Below are 24,935 nucleotides of genomic sequence, written 5' to 3' on the forward strand. Positions count from 1 at the left end.
CAGTTTAGAGGCGGAGGCAGAGACCAATCCGCAGAAGACAAGGTGGAAGTCGCCCCGACGACGGCAAGGGGCGGGGCTGAAACGGCCCAGGGGGCGGGCGTTTGAAATCAGTGCTTTAGAGTAGATCCTAAACATCATTTTATACCTTCGAGAACCAATTACTTAATGTCTCTTCCGTCTTTCCCTTCCCCGACCCCCTCCCAGACTCCTTCATTCTGGTGCTGCGTGGACGGAAAGCCCCGGGTAGCCGACACCACGTCCCCGGCTAGCGAGAGAGAGCGTAGAGAAGGATTACACCAAACTGTTTAAATCCAACGGCTCCAGCTTCCTCTCTCCTGAGCTAGACCCAACAAGCCTAGAGAGTTGGGCTACGGAAAAACTAGTGTTTTCATTTAATTGGATATGAAGAAAGAACAAATATGTACGGGGGCAACCACGATCTTTATAAAGGTACCATTCCTGCAAAAATATTAGTCTTCAGAAGCAAAGGTTGTATTCGTATTGTTTGCTAAAATTTCTATTTTTTTAAAAAAGCCGAAGTTCTAGTGGGAGGGGAGATGTCACTATTAGAGATTCATTTATTAACCCGATTACGAACGTTTAGAACGGTGGGCCCAACTGCCAGAAGCACGAGATGCAGTTATAAGATGGCTACTCAAGCGTTAGGTGAACTTTTAATAAGACAACGAGCCGGGGGGTAAAAAATTAAAAAAAAAACCTCGCCAGTCGTCTTTCCTCCCTTTCCCAAAAAGCACTCCGGGAGCAGGGCTCTTGTTTGCTTAGTCCATATTGGTATCTCGTCGCATAGTTTTTGGGCTCAGTATATACTCGATAAATATTTATTAAACAAATGAAAATTCAGCTCCTCCAACTTGGTTTCAAAGGTAAAGAGCTCATTATATTGGACATTAAAAAACTTTATTTTTGGAACTCTTTCTTTGAAACTTTTAAATGAAAAAAAGTAGGAAAAAAACCTCTTCTAAAAAGTTCAAGATGAAGATCTTAATTCTTCCTGGAGGTGTTTCTCCCTTAGTTTTGCACATCTCAGTCAAGGACCCTACCATGTATAAATTCTTACACCAAAATCTCAAGGAACCTAATTGAATTCCTTTTTCTAAACCCCTTACAATTAGTTTATTTGCAAGACTTGCCAATTTTACTTTCAAAATGATACCCCACATTTCACTCCACTGCCACTACCCTAGTCTAAGCCCCTAAGATTTTTCACCGGTATTGTAATTGCTCCCTAATGGTCTCCCTGCTTCCACCTTTGTCCAACGTACAGTTAATTTTGCACACAGCAGTGAGAGTGACCTTTGAAAATGACAAATCAGGTAGTGTTACTCTCCTGCAGAAAAATCCACTGCACTTAGAGTAAAAGTCAAATTCCCTAATGTGACCCGAGACCTGTGGGGTCTGGTTCCTGCCTATCTCCCTGACTTACTTTGAATCAGACACTTCTTTCATACTAAACCTTAGCCACAACCAGCAGGGCATTTCTGTTTCACAAACCAAGGATAAGATTCCTTTGTACTAGGTTTTCTCTGTTGCCTGTACCCCAAGATAACTATTAACATCCTTCAAGTCTCTTCTCAAATGTTACTGCATCAGTGAGACTTTCTCTGACATCTTCATTGTCACCCCCAAGCCCCCAACATGCAAATACCAGCACATTACCCTACTTCATGTTTGTGTAGTGCTTAACACTACCACATTTATTCTGCTTATTGTTTTTTGCCTTCTTTCTTGTCTGAGAGGCAGCATAGCAGAGTCATTAAGAAAAAGAGATCTACATAGCCTGTCTTGGTGCTAAATCTCAGGTCTGCCTTTGACTAGCTGTTTAGCTTTGCCCTAAGGGAAAGTTATTTTCCTTTTCCGTGCCATCAGTTTCCATTGTATAAAATGGGGATAATTCTAGTCTTTACCTCCTATTGTTATGATAAGGATTAAATGAAGTAATACTTGTAAAGTGCTTAAAACAGTCTCAGCAAACAGTACTTGCTAAATTAATGTTAGCTATTATTATTATTAATATTATTTTTATTATTATTGTCTATCTTCCTATATTAGAACATAAGTTCCAGGAAAGCAGGAACCTTGTCTCTCTTGTTCACTGGTGTATCCTCTGCATGTAGAACAGTGCCTGGCACATAATAGGTGCTGAGTAAGTATTTGTTGAATGAATGAATGATTGATGCACTATGAAGTAGAGGAAAGAAGTAACAATGGCAAGGTGGTGACACAATTATAGGTAATACCCCGGGTTTTTATGTTCCAGCTGCCCTTATCAGCCCTGAGTCAATCAGTCTGATTCATTGTGCTTTTAGCCCACCACCATGGGCTGATCTTTGGGTCATCGTGATTAAATAACCACCCCTGTAATTCCATTAACACCAGCATACAATATGATCAGTCCATGAAGTTAAAGCTTTGACGTAAACGGTCTGAAAGTAGTAATTAGAAAACACCAAACTGTGTTTGCTTAAGTGATTTTAAAGTACTGATAAATGAAACCAAAAGCTTTTCACTTAAGTGGTTTGAAAGTATTAGAAAAAGAAACTAAAAGTAAGTTTACTAAAAACTTAAAATACACCTTATCAGTTACCTTTGCTGGCAAAAGTCATGTATAACCTCCCAAGGATTCTCATTTTAAGCCCATTACCACTGAAATCTAGCTGTGCCTGAAATTCTGCCTGTCAAACCTCTTATGCTCTTCCAATTGTTTATTTTCTCACTCTGCAATAATATGATTTCCCACAGTCCCCTCTTTCTTCAAATCTACACATCTCTTCCACCCTCTTTTCCCTTCTCATCCTCTGTCCCAGGAGTGAATGATTTTCTGACTTCTCGGGAAAATAAAAGCTCTTAACTCAAGGATTTCTCATGTGCCCTCCAGCATATATACCAAACTGCCCGTGACTTTGCCCAGACCCTCAGCTTTCTATGGGTTAGGAGACATGAGATGACCTGAGCCCTCTCCTTTGTGGTATACACAAATATGACATCCTGGTAAATTAAATATTCAGAAGGAAAAAAAGAAACCATAAAAATCTAAGAAATCTTATGAGACTATTTGTACAATCTAGGGGTTGTAAAGACCTTTTGAGCAAGGCAGAGCACCTAAGAGCTGTGAAAAGAGTAATTGTAAAAATTTGTCTATATAAAATTTTAGTTTTATAGCAGAAGATGCTCAAAAAAAAGTCAAAGATAAATGTTAGACTAACAGGTGAATTTTGTAATGCCTCTAACATAAAAGGTTACTACTACTGTACATAACAAAGTACTAACAACACAATTTAAAAAATGGGCAAGGAATATAAACAGGACATTCAGTGAAAGCATTCCAAAGAAACATAAAAGACACACAACCTCCCTCTTAGGAAGATGAAAATAAACTAATAATTACCACATCGTAGTATCAGATTGGCATTAGTTTTTACAAATTAACAAGACAATTGGATGGGATTGGGAGAAAAGGGGATCCAGCTAGACAATAGGCATTGGCTCCCGATTTCTCTCACAGTAAGAATAAAAGGTGCTCACAGTGACCTACAAGATTCTCCCCTACCTAGTGGATTTCCTCCCTTGCTCATGTCTCTGCAGGCTACATCCCTTCTGGTGTTACGTGATCCTATCTCCTGCCTTAGGGTTCTTGCGTTAGCTATTTCCTTGGCCAAGAACACTCTTACTTGTCTTATTCAGGTGTAGGTTTAAATGAGGTCACCCAAACAGGACGGTCCTATTCAAAGTTGCAACCCTCCTCCCCTCTGTTCCCCCAACATCCTGTTCTTTTTATCTCCCTTATCCGGCTATACTTTTCTTTTTTACATAGAATGTATCCTCTTCCATGATCCTATATAATTTAGATAAGTTGATTATTTTTTTCTCTACCTATTCCATGCAGTATATAAATTCTACCAGGGCAGAATCTGTTGATCCCAATGATGTAGGCCAAGCGCCTAAAACAGTGCCTGGCACCAAGAGATGCCCACAGTTTTTTTCCAAATAATGAATGAGTGGATGGATGAATGAATGAATGAATGAGTGAGTGATTGAGTGAATGAGTTTTCACAGGGGGAAAAAAAATCACATTTTGGTATAAAAAGCTATTGCCTTAATCTCTTTTATATTTTAAAGGAGAAAAAAGTAACTTAACATTCTGCTAGTCTTAAATCCAGATTTGAAATGAAGATACACCAAGACCCAGAAAGATTTCTTTTCAGGAAAGAATCACTAAATGAAAAACCCTATGACTATCAGGCTCTATAGGTACCATCAGAATTCTAAATCAGTTAGTCCCACCCCCATCCAATCACAGCTCTAATTTAATCCAACCTTCCTCTTCTTTCAGTTGAATCATTTCCTCCAATTCTAGTCAGCCCTCTAATTTACAAAGTTACCAACCTACAAAGAAAGTTTTGCTTAAAGCTTTTAATAAGAAAATGAAGGAAAACACCCCAGTGATCACAAGTCACAAATCACATTTAAAAAGGAAACATAAATAATGGCATCTGTTTAAAATGTTTAACTTGAAAATGACCAATTTTCTAAGATAAAAAAACAGGCACTTTGTTTTGACAAGACTAGGTGCTCTGGGGCCCAGAGAATGATTTCCTGGAGACACCTTCAGAATGAAATTTGCTGATGGTTCAGGCTAGATTACTGGATAATAGTGTAATTTACTTTTATTTAATATGAGCACATGGCTACCTCATCAGCTGGCCAGCCCATAATTACCAAGACAATTAAAAACAAACATACTAAAAACAGTTAAAACTAAACAACTAATGTGGGGAAAATACTGCGCAAGTTCTAAGGAATGCCAACAAAAGAACTGTAATAACATTGATTATCGGAAGTATTCTTGGGGCACTTGGGTGGCTCAGTTGGCTAGGCATCTAACTCTTGATTTCAGCTGAAGCCATGATCTTAACAGTTCATGAGATCAAGCCCTGGATCAGGCTCTGTGCTGACAGCTGGAGACTGCTTGGGATTCTCTCTCTCCCTCTCTCTCTCCCCCTCCCTCTCTCTCTCCCCCTCCCTCTCTCACGTATGTTCTTTCTCTCGTGCTCTCTCTCTCCCCCTCCATCCCTCTTAAAAAAATAAATATTTAATTTAAAAAAGTATTCCTTAAATAGAGTAGCATTAACAAGGACATGAATAGGGTCATCTTATCATAACATAAAGAAAAATACTGTAGGAAAATATTACAGTCATGAATATATATGCAACTAACTACATAGTCGGGAAAAATATAAAGCAAAAATAATGAATTAAAAGGAAAAACTGGCATTCATAATTACAATGGGAATTTTTTTAACATAAATTTTCTCAGATTGATAGATCAAGCAGACAAGTTAACATTGATGGATTGAGTGCATAGATACATATGCTCATTGCATTTATATATACATGTATGTTAATATATTACGTTTATATATGTATATAAAATCTTTCAGAACAAGAGAATATACATCACTTTTAATAAACATTGAACATTCACAAAATTTAATCAAATATAAAGCCCTCAAATAAATTTCAATAATGCTTAGGTGTTTGTTTCTAAATGATAATATTTAGTCTTGCCAACTTTTGAGCTTTATGTAAATGTTCAAAATGTTATATAAATGAATTATGTGTTCATTGTGTTTTGCTTTTTTACTTTGACTTAATGTATATATAGTGTAGCTGTAGTATACTATGTAGAATTCCATTGTGTAAAAATACGCAATATGTGTTACTTATTCTAATACTTATGCTTTCCAATGTGGGTATTACAAATAATGCCACTATGAACACTCTCATAAATATGTAGAAGTGTATGTGTGTACATTTTATTTATATATATCCCATCAGCAGGGTGAGAGTTCTAGTTCCATACTCTCACCACACTTGATATTGTCCAAATTTTCCATTTTAGCTCACCTTGGTAGGTGATAGTAAAATCTTATTGAGATCTGAATTTGCATTCTCTTGATTACTAATCACCTTACATATGTTTAATGTCCATTTGGACTTCTTTTGTGAGGAATCGAAGTCTTTTTTCTATTGATTCTTCTGAGTTTTTAATACGTCAGGCCCCAGTTTATTTATGCTGTGTGTATGTTTTCTATTTCTTGGCTCCTCCTTTTGGTATATTTTGATATACAAAAAGTCTTAGTATTTGGGTAGTTCAGTTGATCAGTCTTTTCCTTTCTGCTTTGTGCATGGTATTAACTGATAGAGAAATTCTTCCCTACTTTGAAGTTATAAGAAATTCTTGGATATTATCGAAAAGTTTTATAGTTATATCTTTCACAGTTCCACTAGGAATTCATTTCTGTGCATGCTCTGATAGAGAGGTCTTGAAATCTGGTAAAGCAAGTCATCTTATCTTGACCCTCTCTTATGACCCTCTCTTATGAGTGCTTTATTATTCTTGGCAGTTTGTGCTTCAATATAAAATGTTATATTCTACAAAAATACTTTTGGGATTTTGATTAGAGTAACATTGAATCTATAGATCACTATAAGAAGAATTGACAGTTCTACACTGTTGAATCTTTAAATCTATGAACAGGTTATGCCTTTCCATTTATTTAGGTCTACTTTAATTGCCTTTTAAGTAAATTTGTATTACTGTCTTTATAGAAAACTTGCAAGATGTTGTTATCTGTGGCCTTTTGTGCCACTTAAGTTTTAATGTTGTAAATGGCATCTTTCTTAATTTTTGATTTCCTAATTGTTTGTTGCTGGTATATATAAATTTTTTAATATATTGCTATTTTAAATTCAGAGACCTTGCTAAGCCTTCTTATTAATTAAAATAACTTATTTATAAATCTTTTGGATTTTTCATACATGCAGTGATATCTGTGAATAATATGGGCTTTGTTTCTTACTTACCAATCTTTCCCCTCTCCTCTCTTTTTCCTTGCTGCCTTATGTTGGATAGGACATTCAGGGCAGTGCTTAATAAAGAAATTACAGGCATCCTTATCTTTTTCCTGATCAGAAAGGGAAAGCATTTAACTTTTACTAGTAAACTGAAGGTTTTAGGTAGATGTGCTTTATTCGATAAAATTTCCTTAAAATTTTCAGTTTGCTAAATAAATGGTGAATTTTATCACACACTTTTCTACATCTAGTGTGGTTCTCTTTTGTTGGTGTGTTCTTCTATGTATTTGTTTAACTATCAACCTTTCATTCCTGGAATAAACCCACCTTGATCACCTTGATCAGGATGAATATATTTCAGGAATCAATTTACTCAAATTCTATTTAGGACTTTTGCATCTATGTTCATAAGTGAGATTAGCTTGTTATGCTCCTTGTGTCATAAAATGCGTTGGAAAATATTCTCTTTTCTGTTCTCTGAGAAAATTTGTCTAAGGTTGGCATTATTCTTTCAGTGTTTGGTAAAATTTGATAATTAGGCCATCTGGGCTTGTAATTTTGTTTGTGAAGACAGTTTTGATCTACTGTTTCTGTTCAGTGTTCTATTTCTTCTTGCATAAATTTGGCTATTATGTTTTTCTAGGAGTCGGTTTCAGCTGCATTTTAAAATATATTGGCTTAAAGTTGTTTACACGGTCTTATTTTTTTAATGTCTGCAGCAGTTATAGTGATGATCTTTTAATCTTTCCTGATATTGGTCATTTGTGCCTTCTGTTTTTGGTCTTTCCTATTTTCACCAGAGGTTTGTCAATTTTACTTGACTTTTCAGAAACTCAACCTTTGATTTTGTTCATCCTCTCTGTTTTATATTGGTTTTCTATTTCATCAATTTCTGGTTGTATTTTTCTTATTTTCTTTTTTCCACTTTCCTTGCTTTTTTCCTGAATTTCTGAAATGAATGCTAAAATCATTTAATTTCTTTCTTTTCCTTTCTTAGATATTTACTTAAGTATATAAATCTTTTAATACCTTTTACTGCATCCCACAAGATTTGAAATGTAGAATACCCACTCTAAAGTATTTCCTAATTACCATTTTTATTTCTTTCTGATTAAAGGGTTGTTTAGAAATTTATTTTTAATTTTATAAAATTTGGGGTTTTCTAGGTGTGTTTTTAATATTAATTTCTAACTTTATTGTTTCTAATTATGGACTGCCTGCTTTTAGCCCTTTGACATTTGTTAAAACTTGTTTTATGGCCATAGTCTTATGGTCAGTTTTGTAAAGTTTCCATAGTACTTGGAAAAAAAGTATATTCTCTATTTTGGGAGTACAAAGTTCAGTATATGCCCATGAGGTCAATTTTTAGATTGCATTGCTCAAGTATTCTATATTTCTTTACAAATACTTGACTATTAGTAGAGTCCTGGTTTATGCTTATTTTCCTTGATTCCCTGTCACTTTCAAAAGTGTGTCAGATTTGTGTTAAATGATACGATGTTAAAGTTTAGAACCATTCTTATTAAAATCTGAAATGAATGTAGAATTTCTACTAATCAGTCAACATTCAATATTTTACTGGAGATCATATCTAATTATATAAGACTTCCATTCCTTCCCAGCTCAAAATAAATAAATAAATAAATAAATAAAAATAAAAAGGAAAGAAAAGAGAAAAAAAAGAAACAAAAAGGAAAGCTATGACTACTGGAAAAGAAGGAATATGAGTTTTATATTTTTTTTCAGAAAATACCTATATGGAAAAGTCTAGAATCAATGGTCAGGCTAGTATAATTAATAGGAAAAAGAGGTGTAAAGTTTGAGAAGAGATATAGATCTATAAATGATGAAAATTAAAGGAAAAAATGTCTATTACAATACACTCAAAAAAATAAGAAGGTCCTAAGAATATATTTAAGGCAATAAATATATTTACGGATAAAATTTTGAAGCTTTTTTGAAATACATTTAAGATCTGAATAAATGTAGGAATATCAGTTAGTGAATGGGAATGCCCAATATAGGAGATGTCCACCTCAAGTTTTTACTTAACTCATGGAATTTCAATTCAAATCAATAATATTTTTGTGGAACTTGAAAAATTTGTTCTAAAATTAATACTGAAGTTTACTAATCTACCCAAATTAATTCTGAAAAGTATGAATAAGACCATAGGGACTTGTCTTACCAATTATCAATACTAAGCATAAAGCTATTGTAATTAAAACAGTATAGATTCAGTACAGAAATGGACAAATCAGTGGACTTGAATGGAGAGTTTAGAAAGAGATCCATACTGATATTGTAACTTGCATGTGAGAATGGAGGATTCCAACTCATTGGGAAACTGGTGATAGACAGATTGCTACAAACAACAATAACAGCAAAAACCAAAACAACAATATAGATTCCTACTTCCCAACAGCATTCTAAATGAATGAAACACAAAGAAAATAAAATCTTTGTGACTTCAAGGAACAGTGTGTTACTTAAACAGGACATAAGGGAACAGATCATAATGGGAAAAGTTTGATTACATTTAATTTTCAAAATATCTTTAAAAAAAAAAAGACACCATGAACAAATTTAAATGGAAGTGGTGGGGTGATGTGAGGTATTTACAACAATATGATAAACATAGTATCACAAACATTTAAAGAACGCTTATAAATCAGTAGAAGAAGAAAAACTAGTTAAAAAAATGAGCAAAGAATGTAACTGGTAATTCATAAAATTGAAACCTACAGAAAGGCAGTAGTAAATGAAAAAGGCCTGCCACCTCGTCAGGAAACAAGCCACACAATAATATAAAAGGAAATTAATAATTTTGCCAACCAAATCGTTAACTAAAAATTTGATATTATCAAGTGCATCTAGGGGTATGGAGAAAGAAACTGCTACTCTGCTAGTGCATGTGTTAATTAGGAAAATCACTAGCTAAAGCAACTTGACCTTGCCTAATAAAATACAAAATACAGTTTCTGTATCACCTAAAAATATCTACCCTAGGTAAATTCTCACATATAATTAGAAGAATACATGTAAAGTATTTTAGTGTAGTATCATTTAGTTAAAAAACAAAAACAGTGTAAGTACTCTAAATCCCCACTAATAGAGAAATGCATTAAATAAAGTATATTTTTATGACAGACTATGTATATATTTTTGTATATGTGAATTGAGACAATGTTGATTTTAAAAACAAAAAATTAGCATATTTTTATGAAATCATTTATATAAAATAAAAGTAGTAGATACCCAAAACAATAGTCCATATTCTTTGTAGATGTACAACACATAACACACATACAAATGAAAAGACATCCACCAAACGAAAATGTACCAAAATCATTATAAGTGTTGTTTATGAGGCTGGGGAAGAAAAGGAGATTAGGATTTATGGTTTACATGTAAAAGGGACTTCCACTTCATCTGAAATATTTATTTCTTCTATTTAAAAGTACTTGAAGCAGGAACAAGACCCTTCAGGATGTCTGTTCTCACTACTTCTATTCAGTATTACACTGAAGATTCTAATCAGGGCAGATAGGCAAGGAAAAAAAAAAGATAAAGCGCATCCATATTGGAAAGGAAGAAATAAAGCTGTCTTTATTGACCAACAGAGGGCATGATTTTATGTAGAGAAACTCCGAAGTAACCACTACAGGACTACTAGAACTAGTAAGTTTAGCAAGATTTCAGAATACAAGACCAGTGTGCAAAAATTAGTTGATTTCTGCACACTAGCAGTGAGCAATCTGAATTGAAAATGAAATTAAGAAATCAATTCCATTCTCAGCATCAAAAAGAATAAAATGCTTAGAAATAAATGTAACAAAAGAAGTGTAAGACTTCTACACTGGAAACGACAAAACATTGTTAAAGAAGAGCTAAATAAATGCAAAAGCATTCCATATTCATGGATCAGAAGACTTAATTTTGTTAAGATGGCCATACTCCCCAAATTGATCTATGGATTCAGTGCAATTCTTTTATTTCTGGCTTTCCCCCCACCCCCACCCCAGGAAATTTAAAAATTTATGCTAAAGTTGATATATAAACACAAAGGACCTGGAATAGCTAAAACAATCTTAAAAGAATAAAAAATTTGGAGGACTCACACTTCCTGATTTTAAAACTTACAGCAAAACTGTAATAATTAAGACATTGGTATCAGCATAGCTATATGATTAAATGGAATATAATTGAGAGCCTGAAATAAACCCTTACATACATAGCCAGTTGATTTCAACAAAAGTTTCAGGACAATTCAACAGTGAAAGTATAGTTTTTTCAAGAAATATTGCTGGAACAATGGATATCCACAAACAAGATAATGAGTTTGGAACCCTACCTCACCCTCACACCATATACAAAAATTAAGTCAAAATTGATCCTGGACCTAAATGTAAGCAAAAATTGTAGATGTCTTAGAAGAAAACAGGAATGTATCTGCATGACCTTGGGCTAGGCAATAATTGCTTAACTGTAACAGCAAAAGCACAAGCAATAAAGAATTCATAAATTGTACTTAATTAAAATTCAGAGTTTGTCCACTTCAAAAGACATAATTAACAAAGTGAAATGAAAATGCACAGACTGGCAGAAAATATTTGCAAATGATATACTCAACAAGGGACTTATAACCAGGACATACAAAGATCTCTTGCAACTCCATAATAAGAAGACAAATAACTCAAAAAATGAGCAGAGAATTTGAATGGAAATTTCTTCAGAAAAGATATGGGCAATGAACATAGGAAAAAAGTGCTCAACATCTAATTAATCATTAAGGAAAGACAAAACTGCAAGATAATTCACACCAACTATAAGTATTTTTTTTTTTTTAAAGGCGATAGCAAGTGCTGGTGAGAACGTTGAAATGTAAGGATGCTCCTATATTGCTGGTGGAAATTTAAAATTTTGCAGGCACTTCAGAAAAATAGTTTCTCTGAACATTAAACCTAAGAGTTACCATATGATCCAGCAATTCCACTCCCAAGTATCTACACAAAAATAAAAACACATGTCCACACATAGACTTACACATGAATGTTCATAATAGCATTATTCATAATAGCCAAAGGATGAAGACAACCTAAATGTTATCAATGGATGAATGGACAACTAAAATGTGGTATATTCATAGCAATGGAACTTGACCGTAAAAAGAAACAAAATGCTAATGCATACTATAACAGGGATGAACCCCCAAAACATGCTGAGTGAAACAAGCCAGACACACAAAAATCTTATGTGATCCTCTTTATGTGAAATGTCCAGACTAGGCGATAGACATATTAGTGGTTGCTTGGAGCTGAGGGTGGAAATTTGTTGTGACTGAAAATGGGCTTGAAGTTTCTTTTTGGAGTGATGGAAATGTTCTAAAACTAGATTATGGTGATGGTTGCACAGCTTTGTAAATATACCACAAATTATTGAATTGTACATTTAAAATGGGTGAAATTTTTGTTATGTAAATTATATCAATAAAGCTGTTTTTTAAAAAACACTTGAAGCAAATATGAAAAAATACTAAGAATGTCAAGTCTGGCTGTTTGGAATGCAGGTTTTTTGTTATATATGCAATTTTCTCTATTATTTAATGTTTCTAAAAAACAGAAAATTAAAACACCATAAATTCCTGAGCCCCAATTTCAAATGAAATAGATACATAAATTTAAAGCTTTTATTTTTATTCAATGTTCACTTACTATTTTTGAGAAAGAGACAGAGCATGAATGGGGGAGGGGCAGAGGAAGAGGGAGACACACAAAATCTGAAGCAAGCCTCAGGCTCCGAGCTGTCAGCACAGAGCCTGATATGGGGCTCAAACCCACAAACTGTGAAATCGTAACCTGAGCTGAAGTCAGACACTTAACCAACAGAATCACCCAAGTGCCTCTAAAGTCTTTTCATTATGCTCTTACCCTCAGGTACTGACAGTTGCCCCCATCCCCAAAGGAAATGACTGGATCCTTGTCAGCACTCTCAATGAAACTTACCAGTCATACATAGCAAACACAACTCTTCAGTGCCTGATTCTTAAACATAAGCCAAGAATAATAGATATATGAGGAAAGCACTTAACATGAAAGAAACCAAAACATCCTGGAAGAGTGAATTCGGGGGAAACAGACACAATGTAGAAAGAATTAATACCTCTAGAGAGAGAAAAGAAAATCTGCAGCCATGAAAAATATCAGAAATCCATAATGAAAGGAATATTCAGAAAGCAAAAAAGAATTTATGGAAATTAAAAATAATTGCTAAATATTTTGGAAAATAAAGTAACAAAAGAACAAAAATATGGAAAATAGAGCAAACATAAGAAAATTAGAGGATAAGTCCAAGATGTCTAATAACCAACTAATTGTGTTTACAGAGAGAGAGAACTGAAAATATAGTTGGAAGGAATATATTAAAGAAATGATACCAGAAAGTTCACAGCAACGAAGAACATGACTTTCTATATCAGAAGGTCTAGTTCAGTAGTTGTTAACAAAAAAGACTTACGAATCATGTCCTAATGAAATCTCTGAAAATCAGGACCAAAGGAATAATCTAAATGTGTCAATAGAGTAAAAACACGTTGCACAAAAAGGATCACAAAACACATTGGTTTTGGATTTCTGGAAACTAGAATTGAATGGAACAATGTCTTCACAATCCTGAAAGAAAAACATAAAGGTAAAACAGAGTCATTTTCAGACATGCAAACTTTGGTAGACAGTTGATACGTTTGTGACCAACGTTGAATTTCCTTTTTACATTTGGGGAAATTCCCATCTTAGGACTCCTGCTTTGCCAAGGTTGAAGCCAGAATTCAATTATCCAGCATCTGTTTCAGTAAAGACTTAGGCATAAGACTTAGGCTCTTCCCATCAGAGACTTCCATGGAAGACCTCAATTTGAAGAAATGTGAGATAGTTGGTTTTGTTTTAGGATGTGCTCCTGGAGGAGGTGGTGAAGGACAGTGAGCTTTCAGAGGCAGCAGTGGCATAGACTCTAGTTGGTAATGTCCGTTGCCCATGGTCTTTAGTACCTTGGACAAAAGAAGGTATAGGAATACCTTAATATAGATTGTTGGATAATTTGGGTATTGTTCCTAGATGCACAGTCTACAAAAGCTATTCTCTGAGGGAATAGAATCTGGAGATTCTGTAAACTACTTAATAATCTGTAATATAACTTCCAAGGGTGCTCCTGGTGGACATGCTCCATCAACACAAGGGAGTGACCCAGGAAAGTAGACTGAGATGGGAGGAATCAGGGATCTAACATAATAGAGAGGGAAAGGGAATCTCCAGGATTATGGTAAATAGAAATCCCAGGCTGCAGGCTATGCAACAGCCTACAGACTAACCAGTCAGGTTCAAGAAAGCATTTGGAGGGCTCCAGGAAGAATATTTCTGAAGAGAGAAATCTGATTTAGTACCTGATGTGTTTTATGTATCTAGAAGATATTTACACTACTAGAAATGAATTTGGGAATGAATTAATGTATATAAAACCAAGCAAATGAAACAGGCAATTTATTAACTACCTGATGAATAAACTTTTGTATGTGGAAATGCAATCATAGTGTACTATGTGACTCAGCTGTAACTAGTACGCATGGTAAAAATATAGACTTAGTTTAACCAAAAAATTTGATATGCCTATAAGAGAGGATGGAGTAGGGGGAGTCTGTGTTGGGATGGAGCATAAGAAAACTAAATCTTTTTTAGTCTGACTGCCCACAATATCTAAAACTGAAAAGTCTAGAAATATTGGTAAAAGAAAACATAAGAAACAGCTAAAATACTAAAGAGTGATTATTTTTTGAGGAGTGGGAATGAGGGAGAGGAAGTATATTGATCAGGGATTTTTAGTGAATTATAGAATTCACTTTAGTGTAAGGCAAAGGAGTTGTGTGTGTGTGTGTGTGAGCATTAAGTAGTTTAGAATTTCTTGAAAAGTCCAAGAACCAGACTTACGTGCTACTCAGAAAATGTATTGGCAATTCAAAGAAGCACGTGTTAGAAGTTGCTTCAAAACTCAATAGAGTGGCTGTGTCTGGGAGATAATGTGGTTCAAAAAAGACTTCTGGATCCTGCCTCTTCCTGCTGCTAGATACCACCATGACTGCCACAGTATCCCTGTAACAGGAAAGTAAATAGTGAAAACTCTATGAGGTTAATATTCCCATGCTGAATTTATTATATGTCACAATGAAATCATAATGTGACATTTGAATTGCTGATTGAAAGGCCAAGTCCTCCCTGCAAACAAAGTAAAACCAAATACAGGCCAGGTCCTAATCTTTGTTACAATTTAATCTATGCTGTTCATGCCCGACACTAACCACTAAACTCCTGGATGTTCCTAAATAGGAAACTGACACCAGACATTGGCATTTGAGGTACAAACTGTACAGGAAAAATCACCTTTTCATCTTCTCTTTTCCATGCAGCTTATCAAGAAGAGTATGTTGAAATTTGTGGGGCAGAAACATGCAGACATCTTGGGGAGAGAAGCAAGCACGTCTCACGGAAGGGATTTATAACTTTAGACAAATACCCATTAGAGGTGAAAGCTAACTGTTGAGTACAACATGCTGGATAGCTTCCACTTCAACAGTTTCTGTTAAGCACCAAATACATGGCCCAGACGAATAGTTGGTGGGGAGGCCTAGGGTTGGTGGGGAAGAGTCTCTCAAGGAGGAGGCTTGTCTGGAAGGTAGGGGTTATAACTTAGAGAAGTGAGGGAGGAAGAACATAGAGTCAGGGACAATGAGGAAGAATTTGGAGCCCAGGATTTGACTTAGGTACTATTGAGAGATACATTTGCGGGAACAAGATATAAAGATGGTGGTTTAAGTACAATCATTTACTTTGTTCCTTCCAAAACTCCACTGAAGTAATAATAACAGGATTTTTGGTTTACAAAAAAGCAGGTAGACCAGTAGAAACTGATTTACCAAACCTTGTAAAGTTGAATCCTAAATTGGCAATGAGGAGAGCCAAGAAGCAACATAGTTGTCTCTACAGAACCCAAAAGGCTTAGGCTTTCATGGCACTAGATACTTCTGAATGTGGCAGTTAAAAGGAGGCTAAGGAAGATTCCTTGAAAATCTAAGAAGCAATTAGAGTCTCAGATCCCCTCCCTTCCTAAACTTCTCCTCTCTCGCCCTGGTTGAAGACTAACCTTCATTTTCTAGAGTAGGTGAAAAAGACATTCTCTGAACTGGGAATTTTCAGCACCTATTCAGAGTGTGGTTGTCATAGGGAAAACAAGCTGGCTTAGTGAACTTTACAAATTGGATGTTAGAAATTTCAGGACTCTTTTTCCATATGTTAGGGAAGCCAGGCCTATCCCCTCCCAAGAGGAAGACTGGAAGATCCATCACTGTTGAATATGACCAGCCCCAGAGATACCAGCAGCAGAGGCTCACCCAAGAAACAGCCCAGACAGATCATTTAGGGAAACCTAATCGCCATGCACCCTGTGCTTCTAAACAGTTTTTTTGTGTTATACTCCTATATGAATCAACTACTAAGGATCACCAGACATTTGAGGAAAGCCTTAAAGCTGAAAGATAGAAACCAAAACAAAAAATTAGTAAAAGGAAATTTCAAAGAAACAGACCATGCAGGGGGAAAAGAACCTTCAAAAGCCATTGACATTTTAATATTTTCAGAGAGAGAGAAGAAATGTGCCCATGAAACAAGAACAGGACAATAAGACACGGGGGGGGAAAAGCAAGGAAGCTACATACACACAAAAAAGTTAAGGGATCAAAAATGCTCTGCTGGAAATTAAATTTTGAGAAAGATGGAAAAGACAACTGGAGGAGTTTGGGAAGGTAAAAATGAGGACGTTTTTCAGAAGAGAATAGTGATAAAAGGATAGAAAACTGGGAGAAGAAAAGTTACAAAAGTTAAAGGTCAAATCCATGAGGCCTGATATCCAAATAACAGGAGTTAAAAATACAGAGGAAAAAGGTAAAGGAAGTCATCAAAGAAATAACTTAAGGTTTTTCCTTAAACTAAAGACCCTGAATTTTGAGACTGAAAAAATTTTTAAGAAAACTGGGATAAAGAAAAGCTCCTATAAATTTGATAGAAAGAGAAAACACACACACCCAACAGGACAGACATATTTAAAGGACCAGGCAGCAGATTTACATCTTCCTTATTCCTCACACCATCTCCACAAAACAATAAAACAAATTAATTAAAAAAAAAAGAATTAAAGGTATAATTAAAATCAGAGTTAAAAGTACAATTAACATATAAAAGGAAAAAAATAAGAATACTTCCCCTGCCTCTGAATGGGGAAGTAACTTTTTAAACAGTTGTGAAAGACATTATAAGGCAAAAGACAACAACACTGAAATATTTGTCAGAAACATTTTAGATTAAAGAAATATACAGAAATGGGAAACTGGGAAACAACCATGAACCTATCTAACAAAGGGCTTAATATGTAAAATTTTCATATGAGCAATATGTAAAATCTTCATATAAGTAGATGAGCAAAAGCCCTAGGATCCTATTAGAGAAAAATGGGCAAAGGATATGAACCAATACATAGAATGAAGTGCAAATAGCTCATATTCATGAAAGAAAAAAAAAAAAACCCTAGTGGTACTCCAAGAAATGTAAATTAAAACTTGAGCTCCACTTTTTCACTCACCAAATTAATAGTTTGTTTTTCCTTTCCCCCCACCCTCAAAAGTAAAGTTACTTAATGGCAAGGATGTGAAACATTCTTTCTGAAGACTTTTGGAATACAGGTTAAAGACCTTAAGATATTTAAATCCTACAATGCAATAATTCCGTTGCCATGTATCTAAGGAACTTTGTTAATTTCACCAATATTCACCAATATTTCACTGTGCATGCTGTTCAAGGTACTGAAATTAGGATACATATTTATAAGTAATGATTGTGAGAAGAATGAAAACAAAATAACTGTCCAATAATAGAAAGTTAAGTCACTTGTATCAAAACAATTTTTTCAACCATCAAATCCCATGGCTATAAATTATTTTCAGTAATAAGTAGATTTTCTAATTCCAGAAGGAATCTTTTATTAAACATAGAATTTAGATATTTTTAGCAAAAACAGTTTCTAATGTCTGAGGCAAACAGTGACTAGGATAACTGTATTATCATTCGTAGAAACAAAGACATCTAAAGAAGGAAACTAATTTTAGGAGAAAGATGATCAATGTGTATTTAAAAAGTTGATTTTCAAGGGCTCAGTGGACTTCCCAAGATAAAGAAGAAAAAGGAGCAAGTCAGTATGACAGAATATTATGACAATAAATAATATCTTTGAAGAGTGAGAGTGCAGTACTAAGGAAAGCCATGAACATAAATAGGAAATTTAAAAACAGAAAGAAATACAGAGTTAAGAGAGTGGAGCTTTGAGGTGAGTTTGCTTTCATGTGATAGGAAGAGGAAGTGGAAACGGGGAGATAAAGGAGAAGAACCAGAGTTAAGAGGAATTAGCAGTGCCTGGAGGTCAGAGTTTTTAGGAAGAAGCGGGTGCTCCATGAGTCAGTGATGTGGGGAGATAAAGTATAACCCCTGGAATAGCATTTGGGAGCAAGCAATTTGATGATTGACAGAGATCAAGTTCAGTGGAGAAGTGGGGGCAGAACCAGAAGACGAGAGAGATGAGAAAATGGGTTTGTGAACAAAGACTGTTTTTGTTTATGCTTTTGACATGTTAGGTACTGAACGTGAGAGAAAGGTCAGTGACTTAAATTAAGAAAGAGACAGGTGACTGATGATTTATGAAAGGCAAAGATGATAGTGATTATTTAATTGACCATCCTGGAACAAGTGGGAGGTGTTGATTTAAGGGGTGTAAAGGCAGCGATTAGCCACAGAGAGGAGTATGTCTTTTGAGAAAGAAGAGCAGGAAGAAAGCATGTGACCAAGAAGAGAGAGGCTGCAGATGTATACCAAATAGCCTCACTTGATTATTTCTTGAATAAATTTTGGAGTGTACAATATAGAAAGTACAAGATCCCTTGGAAAATATAATAAAAAACAGGACACAGACCATGCTTTCAAAATACTTTTGTATGAAGATTAGACAAGTACAGAAATAGCTCTAGAGATTGAGACCACAAGGAGTTGAGTTAAATATAAAATTTTTCTCCACAAAATGGGGATAATGATGGCACCAACTTCATACATAGACCAGTTGTGAGGTTTGAATGAGACTCTATTTAAGAAGTGTTTAATAAAAGGCCTGGCAAAATGAGATACTAAATAAAGGTAACTCTTGCTGTTCATAGTATATTAAGTATGAAGGATAAGTGCTGAGAGACAATTATAAGAGATGAGAGAAGAGATGGTGTTTTGGGGGAGGGCGGTAAAGGAAGTAAAGGGGTCAAGTTCATGCGCTTGAGAAGGGGTGGAATCTAAGTACTGAGAAGGAAGGAAGGGAAATTTGGATGAGATGATGTGGGTTGAGGCAGACAGTTTGAAGTTTCATCACATAAAGTAAAAAGGAGGATTCCAAGACATCAGTAAAATGGACACTAAGTTTAAAAATGCCCAAGTTTAAAAAAGTCCATTTCAAGCATCCCCACTCTCTTTCCAGCTTACATTTCCTAGTGCTCTAACAAGATTGTTTGACCCACTGGAGAAATTGAGTCCACAAGCCAAATACTATGTATTCTCCATCACCACCCTCATGTTCTCATTTCTTTTTTAGTCAGGATAGATTTAATGGCCCATGATTATAACAGTGTCTTGTGCTTTAATCCATCAATACCCCTCTTGCCTGGAAGAGAGTAAGACATACTTGCCTGGAAAACCTAACCTGATGGAACCTTACTATTTGCTTTCTTCCCATGTTTTGAATGAATGCCCCTTGTTCATGGGGAAAATTCTTGTCATGCTAGATAGTCCTTGTGGGGCTGCCGCTGGGGTTTCAAGGCCTGGGGAGAAGTACTTCAAAGTTACGCAGTACGCATTAAGGAAACACATCAAGGCCAAGGCTCACACAGTCCCCCTGTTTCTTTAGCATCTCCAGAGAGAGGCATCTCATGTTCAGCAGGCATGCTGGATATGACTTTGGTTTTGTTCTTGTGAAGGGGCTCTTCCCCTGTTGTTCTTCCATCTTATAGGCCTCCAATGGCAGCAACTTTGTCAGGAACAGCACATACAGATTGCTTACGGGAATCAAGTTGTTTACATGTCACACCAGCTATTTGTCTGGGGCCTGTACTTTAGGAGGCAGCTGAGGACTTTGGGTTCATTTAAATGGTATCGTCCTCCAGCCATGGGGAGCAAGCCATTATTCCCATGGGAAGCTGTACATAAACACTTCCCATCAGCCAGCGGAAGGAATCTGGGAGAGCCTATTGTTCAGGTATTCTAGGGTGAACATCTGGGGTCATTTTTGGACACTGCTTCATGACCATCTATCCCCAAGACTCTTGAGTGATGTCAGTTATATCTGGAAGAAGAAGATGTTATTTGATCTCCACCCAGAATTTAGAGTCTAAATTAATTGCATTTGTCATGTTCCCTCAAGGATGAGTCAGATGGTCATCTAGTCCCCTCACCCACATTTATTAGCAATAAGTTCTATGAAGATCAAGAGATTGGTTCACAAGCTGTAACCCTCCTTTCATTCTTGGACACTAACTGATCCTCCTTATCCCACTTCTGCAGATTCTTTAGTGGCTTAGGGTCCATCTAAAGCAGAGGTGCCAAGAGCTGCCACTGCTTACTTAAAGCACCCCTGCCCCTGGCACTTGAGTCTGCAGAAAATATTTGTTTGGGTACTTTTACAAAAGCCGCCAGGTCACAGCAAGCCCATCCTTGGCTATTTTTCCTGCAGATCCCAGACCCAAAGGAAAAAGGGTTTATGTTTAATAAAGAAGCCAAACCGTGGTGACCTCCCTGAGGAATGGGGATGGCATTGGATTCAGCGCAAGCCCTAGCTTCGTCTTGTCTGAATGGACCTCGAATAAGGTGGAGGGACCTCTGGTGCCTCATGGGCTCATGGGAACCGCAGGAGGTGTGAGGAGTTTCTCTTATTTTGAAGTGATCTTTTGTAGTCTTACTGGGGAGACTGCAGGGTAAGATAAAATGCCTTGATCTCTAACCATAATGTGGTTGGCTCTTCTCCAGGCCCTCCTCCTCACCACATTTCTTTGGCAAGGTTTTCTCTTCCCTAAAGTTTTTCAGCAGAGCCAAATGTTTTGTTCCCTGAAACCGCTAGCTTTCCTATACTGCCATTCCTCCCATCCTATCAGTGTTCCCAGGGAAATCTTTCTGTTCTGAGGAGAGTTCCACAGTTTGTGTGACCTTTGGACCCCACAAAATGTGCATGTGTTCCTGGTTTCTGGCAAACTTCCAGGGAATTTGTCCAGAAAAATTCACTCACCAATTTCCAATGATTTTCTAAGGTGACTCCAAATGGAATCAGAATCTCCAGGAGGTCCGCTCTGATTTCGAACACTAACTTAAGATAGGAGCCAGCTAGGGGCACCTGGGTAGCTCGGTTCGTTAGGCGTCTGACTCTTGATTTCAGCTCAGGTCATGATCTCACACTCGTGAGGTCAGCCCTGCATGGGTCTCCATGCTGAGTGTGGATCTTGCTTGGGATTCTCTCCCTCCCTCTCTCTCTGCCCCTCCCCAATCCATATGCGAGTGCACATGCTTGCATTCTCTCTCTCTATCTCTCTGTCTCTCTGCACTGGAAAAGAATGTGTATTTCACTGTTTCAGGATAGAATGCTATGAATACGTCTGTTAGAAGTATCTGGACCAGTGTGTCATTCAGAGCCACTGTTTCCTTGTTGATTTTCTGTCTGGATGATCTATCGATTGGTGTAAGTGGGCATTAAAGTCCCCTACTATTATTATATTAGTGTCAATTTTTTCCTTTATGTCACTCAATAGTTGCTTTATGTATTTAGTTGCTCCCATATTGGGTGTATGTTTACAGTTGTTATAACCTCTTGTTGGATTATTCTTTTTGTCATTATGTAGTATCCTTCTTTGTCTCTTGTTACAGTCTTTGTTTTAATGTATGTTTTGTCCAGTGTAAATATTGCTACCACAGCTTTCTTTCCATTTCCATGGTAAATGTTTTTCTATCCCTTGACTTTCAATCTGCATGTATCTAGATCTGAAGCAAGTCTCTTGCAGGCAGCATGTAGATGGGTCTTGCTTTTCTATCCATTCAGTCATCCTATGTTTTTTTCGTTAGAGCATTTAGTTCATTTACATTTAAAGTAATTATTGCTAGGTGTGTACTTATTGCCATTTTGCTACTTATTTTACATTTGTTTTTGTAGTTCCTTTCGGTTCCTTCTTTCCTTGATCTGTTCCCTTGTGGTTTGGTGGCTTGATGTGTTTGATTTCCTTTCTCTTTATTTTTTATGTAACTATTACAGGTTTTGATTTCCGGTTACCGTTAGATTCAGATGTAACATCTTATGCATATAGCAGTCTATATCAGGTCACTTAAGTTTGAACACATTATAAAATTTTTACTTCCCCACCCCATGTTTTATGTATAAGGTGTCATACTTTTATATCCTTTTATTTTGTGAATCCCTTGATTGATTTTTATAGATTTGGTTAATTTTACTGCTTTTGTGATTTAACCTCTACTAATGGTTTTATAAATGAGTAATCTACTTTATTATATTTTTGCATTTACCTGTGAAAAATTTTCTTTTAATAATTTCTTATTCCTGATTATGGCCTTTTCTTTCCACTCAAAGAATTCCCCTTAATGTTTCTTGTAAGACTGCTTTAGTGGTGATGAACTCTTTAACTTTTGTTTGTCTGGGGAAACCTCTGTGTAGGGGCTTCCTTATGCCCCTACTCACAACCTCTCTCTTTCTCAAAGGTAACTACTACTCTGACATCAAATATATATAACCTTGCCTCATTTTTATCTTTTTTTTAAACTTTATTTATTTATTTTTTTGAGAGAGAGAAAGTGAGTGGTGGGAGGCCAGAGAGAGAGGGAGAGAGAGAGAATCCCAAGCAGCCTCCACACTGACAGCACAGAGTCTGATGCGGGGCTCAAACTCATGAACTGTGAGATCATGACCTGAGCCAAAACCAAGACTTGGACGCTTAACTAACTGAGTCACCAAGGTACCCCTTCCTGTTTATCTTTATAAAACTGGAGCCATGGATTATGTTGCTCAGTATGATGTTTATAAAATTATTTTTATATTTCTGTCTTTTTGTTTATCCTCATTGCTATATTATATTTCATTGTATGAATATACCGTATTGCTTATCCATTCTACGGTTAATAGGGATTTAGGTCATTTCCGGTATTTGGCTACTAGTAATAATGTTGTTATGAACATTCTTGGAGATAACTTTTAGTGCAGAGCCATGCACGTTACCTAGGCATGTTTCCAATGTATGCATATGTGTGTATTCAATTTTATACATGCATATGCTCAATTTCATTAGTACATACTGCCCACAATAGTTTTCCAAGTGAGTGCGTTGATTTCCATTGTCTTTGAGTATGACAATTCCCATTGTTCCACATCCACACCACCACTTGTTTTATCATAAAATGTTAGACTTTTGTGTGGCATATATATATATGTATATATGGCAGTGAAAAAGAATGAATCTTGCCATTTGCAACAAAGTGGATGGAACTGGAGAGTATTATGTTAAGTGAAATAAGTCAGTCTGAGAAAGAGAGATGTCATGTCTTCACTCATATGTGGAAGTTGAGAAACTTAACAGAAGACTATGGGGGAAAGGAAAGGGAAAAAAAAGTTATGAAGAGGGAATAAAACCACGAGAGACTTTTAAATACAAAGAACAAGCAGGGTGAAAGGGGGTGGGGGTTGGGAACATGGTGATGGGCATTGAGGAGGGCACTTGTTGGGATGAGCATTAGGTGTTTTATGTAAGTGATGAACCATGGGAATCTACTCCCAAAGCCAAGAGCACACCGTATACACTGTATGTTAGCTACCTTGACAATAATTTGCATTAAAAAATAAAAATAAAATAAAATTTTAGCATTTTGGGGCTCCAGGGTAGATCAGTTGATTAAGCATCCGACTCTTAATTTTGGCTTAAGTCATGATCTCACAGTTCCTCAGTTCAAGCCCAGAGTCGGGCTCTGCACTGATAGTGTGGAGGCTGCTTGGGATTCTCTCTCTCTCCCTCTGTCTTTGCCCCACCCTGTCAAAATAAATAAATAAACTTAAAAAAGCTTTTACCCATTCTTTGGGAGTTCAATGATGTTCCATGGTGTTTTATTTGTAACTCTCCAATACTTCTCAAACATTGACTGTCAAAGTTTTTGTATTCTTTCTTTTAGGCTTTGTTTAAACACTGTCCTGAAGACACTACATTTAGAATCCCCACTCAAGACTGAGTAATTCAGTAAACCTCGAGAGGACACGTACCAACGGAGGAGTGTCACAGAATTATAGGCACAGCCACCCTCGGTTCTGAGCAAATCTTCTACCAAGAGGGTGTTCCCTGATGAATCAGCAAGCCTAACAAACTTTAGCTTTTAATTAGCACAGAAGTCCACTGGTGGTTCTAGCTGACTCAGCTACTCAAATTTATTTTTTTTTCAAATTCATTTTTGAAAAAAATAGCATTTTCTAGCATCCTCAAATACCCAGAAGATACCTAAAAAGTTTGGAGTTTGGTGCTTATTAATGAAAACTATGAAGTCTAAGGCCAACTTAGCTCAGAACCCAAGTTGTACCATAATGATATTTCACCCAACCAAAGAAGAATTTAAAGATTTCGATAAATATATTGTGTACATGGAATCCCAAGGTGCACACCGCGCAGGCCTGGCCAAAGTGANGTGGCTGCTAGCCGTAGGACTGGCCGTTGCACCCCAATGTGCCTGGCATCCCCATGCTCCATGCCGACACAGAGTTCTTCCTCTGATGCCCGGTCTGGGCTTGTCCCGGCCTGCACTTCCCAGGAGCCTGGCCCCACCCGACCACCGACCCCTATTCCCTCTGCCCCAGGTGTCCATCCCTCAACTGGCAGATGTGGTCCTGGTCGTCGTCCTCGGGAA

At 36.4% G+C, this 24,935-nt stretch overlaps 1 long non-coding RNA gene across 1 annotated transcript; it reads left to right on the forward strand.

Moving 5' to 3' along the window:
- The first annotated feature begins 2 nt into the window (after positions 1 to 2).
- On the forward strand, positions 3 to 24,541 carry LOC144240656 (uncharacterized). Its single transcript, XR_013337788.1, has 3 exons — positions 3 to 450; positions 2,071 to 2,164; positions 24,213 to 24,541. It is a non-coding gene; the product is annotated as an uncharacterized LOC144240656 (long non-coding RNA).
- Positions 24,542 to 24,935: the final 394 nt, after the last annotated feature.

Source organism: Crocuta crocuta, unplaced genomic scaffold, assembly GCF_008692635.1.
Source record: "Crocuta crocuta isolate KB4526 unplaced genomic scaffold, BGI_CrCroc_1.0 scaffold1293, whole genome shotgun sequence".
Classification (NCBI taxonomy): domain Eukaryota; kingdom Metazoa; phylum Chordata; class Mammalia; order Carnivora; family Hyaenidae; genus Crocuta; species Crocuta crocuta.